Genomic DNA, 12,365 nt, shown 5'->3' with positions numbered 1-12,365 from the left:
TAAAATGGAAGTAATGCGTGGATGGTACAGTAGGGGCTTTGTGAAAGATGGAGCCGTCTTGTAGACGGCGTCGGTCTTTCATAGGAGGACTTAGATCAATGAATGGGAACTGTGTTCCCATTCATTGATCTCCAGGCTTATGGAAAGCGGTGGGAGCACGCGGGGCCAGCAGGAGTTAGTGCAGTCTATCTGGACGGATATATCCGTCCGTCCAGATAGAGTTAAGTGGTTAAAGTAAACCTGAGGCGGGACCTTACCTAAGGGGAAGGAAGGCTTTCCACATCCTCCTCCTGCCCACCGCCACTGCCCAGGACCCTCTTGAAGATTGCCATCCATGCAGTATGGTGACACTGTGAGTGCCATCCGAATGACGGCCAGAATAAAATAGTGAGAATGTAGCTTGGGTAAATCACAATTATTAAAGGTTAAGAAATGATTATTACTGTATAGAAGATACGTCCAAATCACTTGAGATGCTCTTTAACCATTTCAGCCACGGGTATTTTTCACTTTATGCATCAGAGCAATTGTCACCTCCCATTCATTCGCCAATAACTTTATTAATTTATTTATTATTTACTAATTATCACAATGAACTGATCTATATCTTGTTTTTTCCGCCACCAATTAGGCTTTCTTTGGGTGGTACATTTTGCTAAGAATTATTTTTGTTTTAAATACTTTTTAACAGGAATATTAAGAAACAAATGGAAAAATTTATTTTTTCTCAGTTTTCTGCCATTACAGCTTTAAAATAATACTTGCTACCATAATTAAAACAATTTTTTATTTGCCCATTTGTCTCGGTAATTACACCATTTAAATTATGTCCCTATTACAATGTATGGCGCTAATATTTTATTTGGAAATAAAGGTGCATTTTTTATAAGCTTATAATTTAAAAAATGTTCGCAATATACCCTCTTCACATGCATATTAAAAAAGTTAAGACCCTTAGATAACTATTTATGTTGTTTTTTTTTTTTATTGTAATTTTTTTTTTATTTAAAAAATGTTTTTGGGCCATTTTTGGTGTGGGAGGTAAACATTTAATTTTAAATGTAATAATGTGGGTTTATTTTATTTAAAAATGTATGTAGATGTAGTTTTACTATTTGGCCACAAGATGGCCACAGTGAGATATTTTTTTTTAGCCTGGAAGCGATTTGCTCGCTTCCAGGAAGCATATAGAGGACGGGAAACTTTTTTTTGGTCAGAAAGGCCGCGGCCTCTGATAAGAAACCGTCGGTTTTTCTGCCGGGGACTTAGATCAATGAAAGGGAACTATTTTCTCATTCCTTGATCTCCGCGCAGGCACTCATGCAAAAGCAAGGCACCAGCCACCTGGACGTGACGATCACGTCAAGGCGGCAGGAATGGTTAAAGTAAACCTGAGATCTGAGATGGGGGGACAGGAGGATTTTTACTTACCTTCAGTTTCCTTTAGCCCCCTCTAATCTGTCAGTAACCTTACTGTTGTCCACGTCCGATGCATTGTACTGCTGTAACCAAATTAAGGTCCGTGGCTCAGGGGCTACTGTGCATGCACTGTCCCGTGGTGTGCACCTCCTCAATCGCGTTCCTGTGGCAAGGAATGTTTTGCACATGTGCAGTAACAATTCTGAACCGTATGTGCAGTAGTCTGCGACTGAGTCAGTTGTTGACTTTACTATGGCTGACAGTGGCACAACGGAGTGGACCTGGAGGACAGGGGACTGGAAGAAATCCCCTGTTCCTCTGTTTCAGGTGTGCTTTAACAAGAATGGAAGAATACCATTTTGCATTACAATTATTATAATTTTGCAACATAATAAATAATTCTGCAGGGGTATGCTAGATGATTGTACTAGGCACTTTGTACACCTTTTATCTATCACTAGAAGACCAGATTACATCACAAAGGTAATAACAAAATTATATATATATATATATATATATATATATATATATATATATATATATATATATATATATATTTACACGCACACGCACACACACACACACACACACACACACACACACACACACACACACACACACACACACACACAAAACACATAAGTTTTAACTATAAGTATCCATCAAAGATCAGGAAAAACATGTTAAATTTATTGCCTTTAGAGATAAGAAACAGGTACCACACACTTCATTTGATCATGCTAACCACTTCCAGGGCATTTCGGGCTTGTCTGCAAATGAAAGAGTTTACATTATAGGGTCATGCTAAAATGACAAAATAACAACTACTTGAAAGTCCACAAATGGTTTTAGTTGTTCTTAATGCACTTACATCTGAAATCATTTTGTTTGCTTTTTTATGTTAAAGAGAACCCGAGGTGGGTTTGAAGAATATTATCTGCATACAGAGGCTGCATCTGCCTATATAGCCCAGCCTCTGTTGCTATCCCAAACCCCCCTAAGGTCCCCCTGCACTCTGCAAAGCCCTGATAAATCACAGCCACACTGCTGACAAACAACTTGTCAGAGCTGGCTGTGTTTATCTCTATAGTGTCAGTCTGCTGCTCCCCCCGCCTCCTGCAGAACTCCAGTCCCCGCCTGCATCCCTTCCCTCCCTGCTGATTGGCGGGAAGGGATGGGGGCAGGGACCGGAGCTATGCAGGAGGCGGGGGAGCAGCTGAGACTGACACTACAGATGTAAACACAGCCTCACAGCATGGCTGTGATTTATGAGGGATTGCAGAGTGCAGGGGGACCTTAGTGGGGTTTGGGATAGCAACAGAGGCTGGGCTGTATAGGCAGATCCAGCCTCTGTATGCAGATAACATTCTTTAAACACACCTCGGGTTCTCTTTAAAGTTATAGTAGAAAGCATATCCAAGGACTGACATTAATGACCTATTTACTAAAGACTGTTTTTATGCTTAGCTAACATATCTTACATGAACATAAGCTTTATAGGCATAGATTAACTGTACACATGCTGCAATCCAATCCTGGGAGGTACTTAGTGACAGAACATTCCTCTGAAGAATCAATCATTTTTGCTGACATCAAAGTTCACATATTTTAGCATTCTCTGTTCTGCTTCTTACACTGTGTAGCTTGCACAGCAATATCAGCACTGACACCCATTCATGCTTCATGGCTGGTTTCACATGTGGATGAGAAACAATTCCCAGCATACCTGCACTGTAAATATCTGGCATGTGATTCTGTAAAGGTGGCCACTAATTATACAAATCTTTGAAAAATCATTTGTTTCCAATCATTCATATGATCAATCGCAAACAATCGTTAACGACCACTAATGGAAGAAAATCTACTAACCAATCGGATTAGATTGACGGGATCAGTCCGATTGATTTCATCAATAAAATCAGATTAGTTAGGAAATTTTTGACCGTTAGTGGTCCTGACAGGTGGCCGCAATAGCAGAATAGTTGGCAATATTTTGGCTGGGAACACGAAGAATCACTCGCGTTCCCAAGCTGTCTGCTCCTGACGGCGAAACCGGAAGTGGTCGCCGGCTAGGATGGGAGGATCTCCGAGACACGGCTAGGGCACCGATCGGCTGCAGGGGGCTGAGCGAAGCCCCAGGTGAGTAAAAGTCATTTTTTTTGGATGACTTAAGGTTACCTTTAATCATTGTGTAGAATAACATACTGTATATGATTGTAAAGAGAGATGATCAATTTCCCATACATGATTTCCCCTATATGTAAAATCATGTATTGTTAAGCCATGATTTTACCAACGACCGGCAATGTTTTTGAGTGCCGAGTTGTTGGCTCCGGGATATTGTGATGTATGGCCGTGGTGACGCATCGGGCAGGTGGATTTTGCGCCTGCCCGCGGTGTCGGCTGGTCCCGCCCCCCTGCCTGGCATTGGCCGCTGGTGGGGGGCGGGCGGGGTTGGCCTCTCTGCTCCCGGCGGGCCTGGGGGGATAAGAGTGGGGTGAGCACAGGAAACTGTGTACCTTCAGAGGAAGCCGGAAGTCCGGCGAAACCGGTCAGGGCACATGTGCTGCGTCCCTGTCTCTCCACATCAACGCACCCAAGATCTTCCTGGTTTGTGGACGTACATCCAGGCATTGAGCACACTCTACAGCCTCGCCCAGCATCCAGCTCACCAGCCTCAGTTGAATACAGCCAGCAGTGGCTATTCCTGCATCCATATTCACAGGAAAACGTAAGCAACATGGCGGGTATATGAATACCTCGCATGGAGGCGAACTGTATGTTATGATCTATACTGCTGATGCATGAAGGACATGCTTGTTCAACATTGTTTGTTCAATTCCGCTGAACCATGCCAAGTCTGTGAGGCTTATTTGACTGTGTGGATGCTCATTAACAATATGGAAGGCTCTATTGCTATATACTGCTTTTGCTCTTGCTAATCTGGCTGATTGATGTCAAGGCTTGTCCTCCATTGATACATGAACTAGAGTCTGTTGCACGGAGATCCAATGTGCCATACAATTGATACCTCATTACCAATCTCACTGAACTGTGTCAGGGCTGCTGTTTCTTTATGACATACAGATCGGAGGCTGTTGTATCAAGGGCTTGCTCGCTATATGCTGCTTATGCTATCACTAACTCTACTAACCTGTGAGACACATGCTTTGGATGTGGAACAGCTTTTGCCTTGATTGGAAGACACTAGTTGGTTTTGAACTGTCTCTTTATTACAAATTTTCGGAACTTGGGCTACATCGGATTCGGTCCAGGACCTTTCCCCTGCTACTCCAAGATTTCAGGGTGAACTTAGGGCCCACATTATAATTATTGACACCAATGCTTGTGGCTAGACAGCCTTATACAGGTTTTTCAGTGGGGCAGGTGCACATGCCTCACAGAGATGCACACACAGTTTTTTGGAACATGAGGAGCAGGATCTGGGTGGTCAAGGGCTAGGAGGGAGGGGCTCTACGGGTGGAATGGGTTGGTCTTTGGGGGATATGGGACGCAGTCATTTTTAAATGGGATGTTTGTTAATTGATTAATAAAGTTTTGTACATATTTTCACAAATAGATTCTAGCATTTTTTGTTCAGTTGGATCATACCTGCCTATATACATCTCACAACGGTTTGGTTCTATATTGTGATGTTGGTAAAGGCACATGACCACGCGAACGTTGATTAGCGTCGCGTGGCAATAACGACCATCACAGTTGGATATTGAAGATCCCCAACAACTCCCACGCAAAGTGCTGCAATCGCTTCAAGTCTCGTTCACACCCAACGTGTACCGTAATGTGATGTTGTGCATACCCACCGGCAGGAAGAGGCGTCGCTGAACAACTGTCATCAAGGGGATGTCACTGGACCCGTCAGGTGGTGAGTACGGAGCTTAATAGAGGAAGATGAATTAAGACATAATTACTTGGTCATGAAAAGCCAATTGTTGTCTTGCACAGTGATCATGTGATCCTAGCCAGTCAGAGATCTGCAAATTGATCATTGGATTCTGTGTCATTTTCAGATTACAGGATCACATGATCAGACAGGCAAGGGAAGCTATGCTCAACCTATCGAGGGTCCAAGTCCCGGCACTACTCACACCAGTCGAGCAATCAAGCAAACATTTCATGCTTGCTGACTGGTGTTGGTAGAGTAGGGACCCCTTTTAAATGAGGAAACCTCAATGCTGGTGAAAAGGGTTTAGTATAAAATGATTTTGCATGCAATCCATTTTGGAAGGGACATTAAAGCAACTGAATACAACTTGTATTCTAGTTGTTTTTATCATCACTAGAGTATCTTGTAGTGGGTGTTTGAGTGCAGAGGGATAATTATTTGTCTGTATGTGATCAGACAGTGTCAGGATTACAAAGCAAAGTATGTGTCCATTGATCTTTTATACCACTTGAATTTGAACTGATGCAGGATAAATTGATCTCTCTTATTTATAAATGCCACCATACAGTAGTATTTAAAGAGAACCCGAGGTGTGTTTAAAGAATGTTATCTGCATACAGAGGCTGGATCTGCCTATACAGCCCAGCCTCTGTTGCTATCCCAAACCCCACTAAGGTCCCCCTGCACTCTGCAATCCCTCATAAATCACAGCCATGCTGTGAGGCTGTGTTTACATCTGTAGTGTCAGTCTCAGCTGCTCCCCCGCCTCCTGCATAGCTCCAGTGCCTGCCCCTGTCCCCTCCCTCCAATCAGCAGGGAGGGAAGGGATGCAGGCGGGGACTGGAGTTCTGCAGGAGGCGGGGAGAGCAGCAGACTGACACTATAGAGATAAACACAGCCAGCTCTGACAAGCTGTTTGTCAGCAGCGTGGCTGTGATTTATGAGGGATTGCAGAGTGCAGGGGGACCTTAGGGGGGTTTGGGATAGCAACAGAGGCTGGGCTGTATAGGCAGATCCAGCCTCTGTATGCAGATAATATTCTTCAAACCAACCTCGGGTTCTCTTTAATACAAAACAATACTGTATATTCTCCAGTACTCAGGAAGAAAGTTCATATGGAGAATTTAATATAGTGAAAAAAATATCATAACTCCAGAAATGGCTTGAGGATGTGACCAAATCACAGAAAAAAAAACACTTGATGAAAAAAACTTCCTACCTAGTTATACCAGTTATTGCAATCATTTTTTAATGAATATAAGATGTTCCCTTGTTTGTAAACTGCTTTGAAAGACTGCTAAAAACAACATGTTCTACAGTGTGCTTTTAATGTTTGTTTACATTGGTTGGTGTGTAAATGATGATTATTATTATTAACCTCCCTGGCGGTAAGCCCGAGCTGAGCTCGGGCTATGCCGCCGGGAGGCACCGCTCAAGCCCCGCTTGGCCGATTTGCATAATTTTTTTTTTGTTACACGCAGCTAGCACTTTGCTAGCTGCGTGTAACCTCCGATCGCCGCCGCTACCCGCCGATCCGCCGCTATACCCGTCGCCGCAGCCGCCCCCCCCCAGACCCCGTGCGCTGCCTGGCCAATCAGTGCCAGGCAGCGCTGTGGAGTGGATCGGATTCCCCTTTGACGTCATGACGTCGATGACCGTCATCCCGCCCCGTCGCCATGGTGACGGGGGAAGCCCTCCAAGAGATCCCGTTCTTTGAACAGGATCTCTTGATCTCCGTTCGCCAAAGGCGATCGGAGGGGGATGAATATAAATAAATAAATAAATAAAAGGTATTTGCTGCCCCCTGGTGGATTTTAACAAACCGCCAGGGAGGTTAATATTATTATTGATTGTATTTATAAAGCACCAACATATTACGCAGCGCTGGACAATAAATATATACAATGATACAAGGATGACAGACGTAACAAGGTTTTACAACATAGAACAAGTTATACAAGGCACACAGGGTACAAGATACATGACCATGCGATTTCAGGCTGGTTAGGTAGGCCCAGTAATACAAGTACGAAGCTGTCATAGGAAAGGAGCACACGATCATGTAGAGTACACTAGGGAAGGGAGGACCCTGCAAGAGGCTTACAATCTAAGGGAAGGGAGACACTAGGTAAGGCTGTGGAATAAATATTCAGTAGAGTTACTGTGTGGTAGAGGTTGGTAGACCATCTTAAAGAGGTGGGCTTTGAGAGCTTGCTTGAATGTGTTAAAGGAGGGAGCAAGTCGGATGGGTGGTAGAAGGGAGTTCCAGATGGTGGCGGCAGCTCTTGAGAAATCCTGCAGGCACGCATAGGAGTGGGCAATGCGTGGGGCAGTGAAGCAAAGGTCGTTGGAGGACCGGAGGGGAAGACCTGGTGTATACCTGTAAACAAGCTTCGAGATTTAGGTAAGGCAGGTTTTGTGCACAGATTTATAAGGCAGGCATAGAATCTTGAAACTTATCCTGAATGGGATAGGGAGCCAGTTCAGGGATTTACAGAGGGGAGATGTGGATGCGGAGTGGTGCGGAAAATAGAGATGGCTCGAACCTGTGATTTTCGGTTTCCGAACCTCGAACGCGAACTTGCACAAAAAGTTTGGCTCGCGCGAACTTCGTGAACCGCAATAGACTTCAATGGGGATGTGAACTTTGAACACTAGAAACATTTATGCTGGCCACAAAAGTGATGGAAAAGATGTTTCAAGGGGTCTAACACCTGGAGGGGGGCATGGCGGAGTGGGATACATGCTAAAAGTCCTGGGTAAAAATTAGGATTTGACGCACAGCAGTGCTTTAAGGGCAGAAGAGGTAAAGGGCGGATGAGACAAAGGAGCGGCTGGAAGGAAAGCTAAGGGGACGACCCAAGAGGCGATGGGAGGGGAGGGATGGAGGAGGGAAATTTCATTGTGTATTATTGCAATTTTAGTGGTGAAGTGGTTAGCAAAGTCTTTGGCTGAGAGGGAGGAGCTAGGAGGGGGAGAAGTGGGGTTGAGAAGGGAATTAACCACTTAAAGTGGATCCGAGATGAACTTTTACTCCTTGCATAATTGTGTTCCTTACATATAGTTTATAGGGCATTCCTCAAGCCAAATACTTGTTTTGTTTTGTTTTAATACTCTAATTCCCTATAAACTAAACAAGCCACACCCACAGCTTCTCCAGAGTGCCTTGGCGCTTGCAAGGGATTGTGGGATTTCAGTCTGGGCAGGTGAAAAAGGTGTTACTAGCTATAGATTTCAGAGGCAGAGTTTTCACAATCTGAGAGCTGCAGTGCAGATACAGATCAGTTGCCTGTGTAATGGAGGAGATAAGAGTGGAGTTTTCACAGAATATGCAGATTAGCATGCCTAGATACAGATAAGCTTGCCTGTGTGTGTAATTGTGTAATAGTGACAAGCAGAAAACATGTCTGCTCCCATTGTATCACAGGAAAAAATATTAATATACTGTTGAAGCTGTTTGAAGATAGATTTGCTGTGTAAACTATCTAAACTTTAGATAAGATATATAGACAAGTCATATTTAGTTTTTCATCTCGGATCCGCTTTAAGCCCACAGGGTTGAATTTTTTTTGCATCTGAGCAACTTTCACCTCCCATTTGTTTGCCAATAACTTTATCACTACTCATCACAATGAATTGATCTATATCTTGTTTTTTCCGCCACCAATTAGGCTTTCTGTGGGTGATACATTTTGCTGAGAATTAATTTATTCTAAATCCATTTTAACAGAAATATTAAGAAAGAAATGGAAAAAAATCATTATTTCTCAGGTTTTGGCCATTATAGTTTGAAATGAATACATGCTACCATAATTGAAACCCATGTACTTTATTTGTCAATTTGTCCTGCTTATTACACCATTTAAATTATGTCCCTATCACAATGTATGGCGCCGATATTTTATTTGGAAATAAAGGTGCATTTTTTTAATTTGCGTCCATCACTATTTACACGCCCATAATTTAATAAATTATATAGCTATACTCCTTTGACATGTATATTTAAAAAGTTCAGACCCTTAGGTAACTATTTATGTTTTTGTTTTTTTTTATTATTGTAAAAAAAATGTATGTTTTTTTTATTCAAACTTTTGTTTGGGTGTTTTTTGTTGTGGGAGGTAAACAGGGGATTTTGAAAGTGTTAAAATGTATTTATTTAAATCAAAGTGTTTTTTGGTGTAGTATACTATTTGGCCACAAGATGGCCACAGTCAAAAAGTAGTATGAAGACGGGGAACTTTTTGATCTCAGAAAAGCCGCAGCGTCTGAAGAGACACTGTCGGCTTTTCTCCGGGGGGGGTCCGATCAGCGAAAGGGATTTATAATCCCTTTCATTGATCACAGGGCTAGCGGCCGGCGGCGGGGGTGCACACAGGGGGGCCCGCGGGAGCGCGCGCGACCCGCGGGAGTGCGCGCAGCCTAACTGGACGAGAATTTTCGTCCAGTTAGGCTTAAGTGGTTAAAGGTGGCAAAAAGCCGTTGAGGATTGGAAGTAATGTGTTTCTCTTGTAAAAAAAAAAAAAAAAGAAGACAACTGAGAGCCCAAAATAGTGTAGTATGTTAGTATACCAGAAGGATATGTCAGATGAAAACATAGTCACAAACTCCAAGGCATCCACTGAATAGACAGGTAGGGAGAGTAGACCCGACCCCACTTAGGTTAATAATTTTCTCTCTGTAGTGAAGAAAGGGGTGATACCTCTCCACTAATTAATGTAACAGAGGCACCAGCTAGTATAAAAATGTATACAAATGTGTTTAAAAAAGAGGTAGTAGTAGACTTCCTAATCAATGACCCAAACAGTCAATTTCAGAAAATACTTTTTATTTGTCACTTAAAAAACTCCAAACTGAAGTGTTTCGCTGGACATAAAAGCAAATATCTGGACAAGGATCTCATTCAAACTGTTCACTCTGAGAGGCAGTTAAAAATGGTGACAGCTGATATCTTTTGAAAGAGAAACATTATTAATAGAAATACATTATACTGTAAATGTTATTGCTATTAAATGCCCAATAACACTCTTTGGAGCTCCCCTTTAAGATTCTACAGAAACATGAGTGATTAATGTAACATAATAATCTTGGCAAGATAAACAAACACATGCGTACTTACAAGAACAGCAGATATATAGAGTCTAGTTCTTTTTCATTTGGAAAAATGTCTCCGGAAATCCAACAGTTATCCTGTATAAAAGAGTTTTGGAAATAGTAATCTATTAAGGTTTAATAAAGCTCTTAAAAACCGGAAGATTACATATTGTTTTCACAAAGTCACTAGATATTTGGCTTACATGTTAGAGGCCACAAAATCCATGCAGATATTGTGTTTCTGCTGCTCACTACAACTGTGAAATACAATTTTTACAGCAAAAAAGCTTTGAAATCTAGGATATTAGTCGGAAACCTGTTCCCATACAGTCCAGGAAATTGTGGGAAAGCAGGTTTCTATGAAAGCCTGTGTACAGCAGCCACCAGCTGCACTGCAGCCCAGTGTCTGTAGCTGACACCCTAATCCATTCATAAATGAGCCATACTCAGTCCCACCGCCAATTTTAATAGAAATATGTAATGTGTCAGTTTTACGAAATGGCATAAAGGGTAACAGCCACAAAATCACTGGGCTACCAAGAGGTAACTTCTGTTTCATTTTATTAATCCAGTCATACTAAATATTTCAGAGGGTACCAAGATTAATAGCAAATTTATTACAGAATATATGTTAAAGTGGTTTCACACCTACGGTTCATTACGGTCCTTATTATATACATAATAATGAAGGCAGATGTGATTTTCTAATTCACCAAAAAAGAACATTTTTGATAGGGGTATGCTTTGGGAGGGGGTTAGTGTTAGGCTTGTAGATAGGAGTATGCTTTGGAAAGGGGGTTAGTGTTAGGTGTATGTATAGGAGTATGCTTTGGGAGGAGGTTAGTGTCAGACATGTAGATAGGGGTATGCTTTGGGAGGGGGTTAGTGTTAGGCGTATACCGTAGATAGGGGTATGTTTTGGGAGGAGAGTTAGTGTTGGGGGTATAGATAGGTGGATGCTTTGGGAAGGGGGTTAGTGTTAGGTGTATATATATATATATATATATATATATATATATATACATATATATACATACATACATATATATGAGTATGCTTTGGGAGGAGAGTTAGTGTCTGGCATGAAGAGAGGGTGGCAGGGAAGAGGGAAGCAGGAAGGAAGGGAGGGGAGAAGGAGGGCAGGAAGCAGAAGAGAAGGGCACAGGAAGGAGTAAATGAAGAGTGAGAGCAGCAGGAGTGACTGGAGAAGAAGGGAGTGGAGCAGGAAATAAGGGGACAAGATGGAGGAGAGAAAGATGGAAGGAAGCAGGTAGGAGGGGAGTAAGAAGAAGAGTAGCAGGAGGGAGGGAAGCAGGTGGTTAGGAAGCAAGGAGGGAAGCAGGAGTGAGAGGAGCAGGATGGAGGGGAGCAAGAAGGAAGAGAGACAGTGAGGGGAGTAGGAGTAAGTGCAGGAGGAGGGAGGGGAGCAGGAGTAATCATGTTGGCAGAGCTGAGGTGCATAATAACATACTCCAGTAGTCAGAGTTTTTTGTCACCATATCAGAGTAGAAGCGCTATCATGGTTAAAAAAAAAAGGCAGATAATCTTTCATTACGCACTTCCATTGGAGGAAATAACAGTTGATTAATCTCCATGGAAACCACTACAGGTACACTTTAAACTTCCAATCACATTACACTCTCACATACCTAAAAGACAGCCTTTTTATTGCACTAGTATTTTCCCAGAAATGTTTACATAAAGTTCAAAGTTGTTATTGTTATTTCTTGGTGGTTGAACGTCCAGTTGAAAAGGATTTTCTTTCCATTTTGCTAAATTTCAAACATTCCTGCAGGTCGTTAACAATAGTCTTCATTCATGATTACAAACTTGCAGAAATGTTTCATGAATTTGCAGACTTCTACAACAGTGTTATGAATGAAATGAAATGTAAGACCCACATAGGAAAGCGTTCAAAAAAACTGTTGCCTGAAAGGCATTCTAAACG

At 42.3% G+C, this 12,365-nt stretch overlaps 1 long non-coding RNA gene across 1 annotated transcript; it reads right to left on the bottom strand.

The window, feature by feature from the left end:
* Nucleotides 1-2,105: 2,105 nt before the first annotated feature.
* LOC137561462 (uncharacterized) lies at nucleotides 2,106-10,519 on the bottom strand. Its single transcript, XR_011030024.1, has 3 exons — nucleotides 10,443-10,519; nucleotides 5,244-5,317; nucleotides 2,106-2,189 (listed from the first exon to the last, which is right to left on the bottom strand). It is a non-coding gene; the product is annotated as an uncharacterized lncRNA (long non-coding RNA).
* Nucleotides 10,520-12,365: the final 1,846 nt, after the last annotated feature.

This window comes from Hyperolius riggenbachi, chromosome 3 (assembly GCF_040937935.1).
Source record: "Hyperolius riggenbachi isolate aHypRig1 chromosome 3, aHypRig1.pri, whole genome shotgun sequence".
NCBI lineage: Eukaryota > Metazoa > Chordata > Amphibia > Anura > Hyperoliidae > Hyperolius > Hyperolius riggenbachi.
This window is presented reverse-complemented; position numbering and strand designations above follow the sequence as displayed.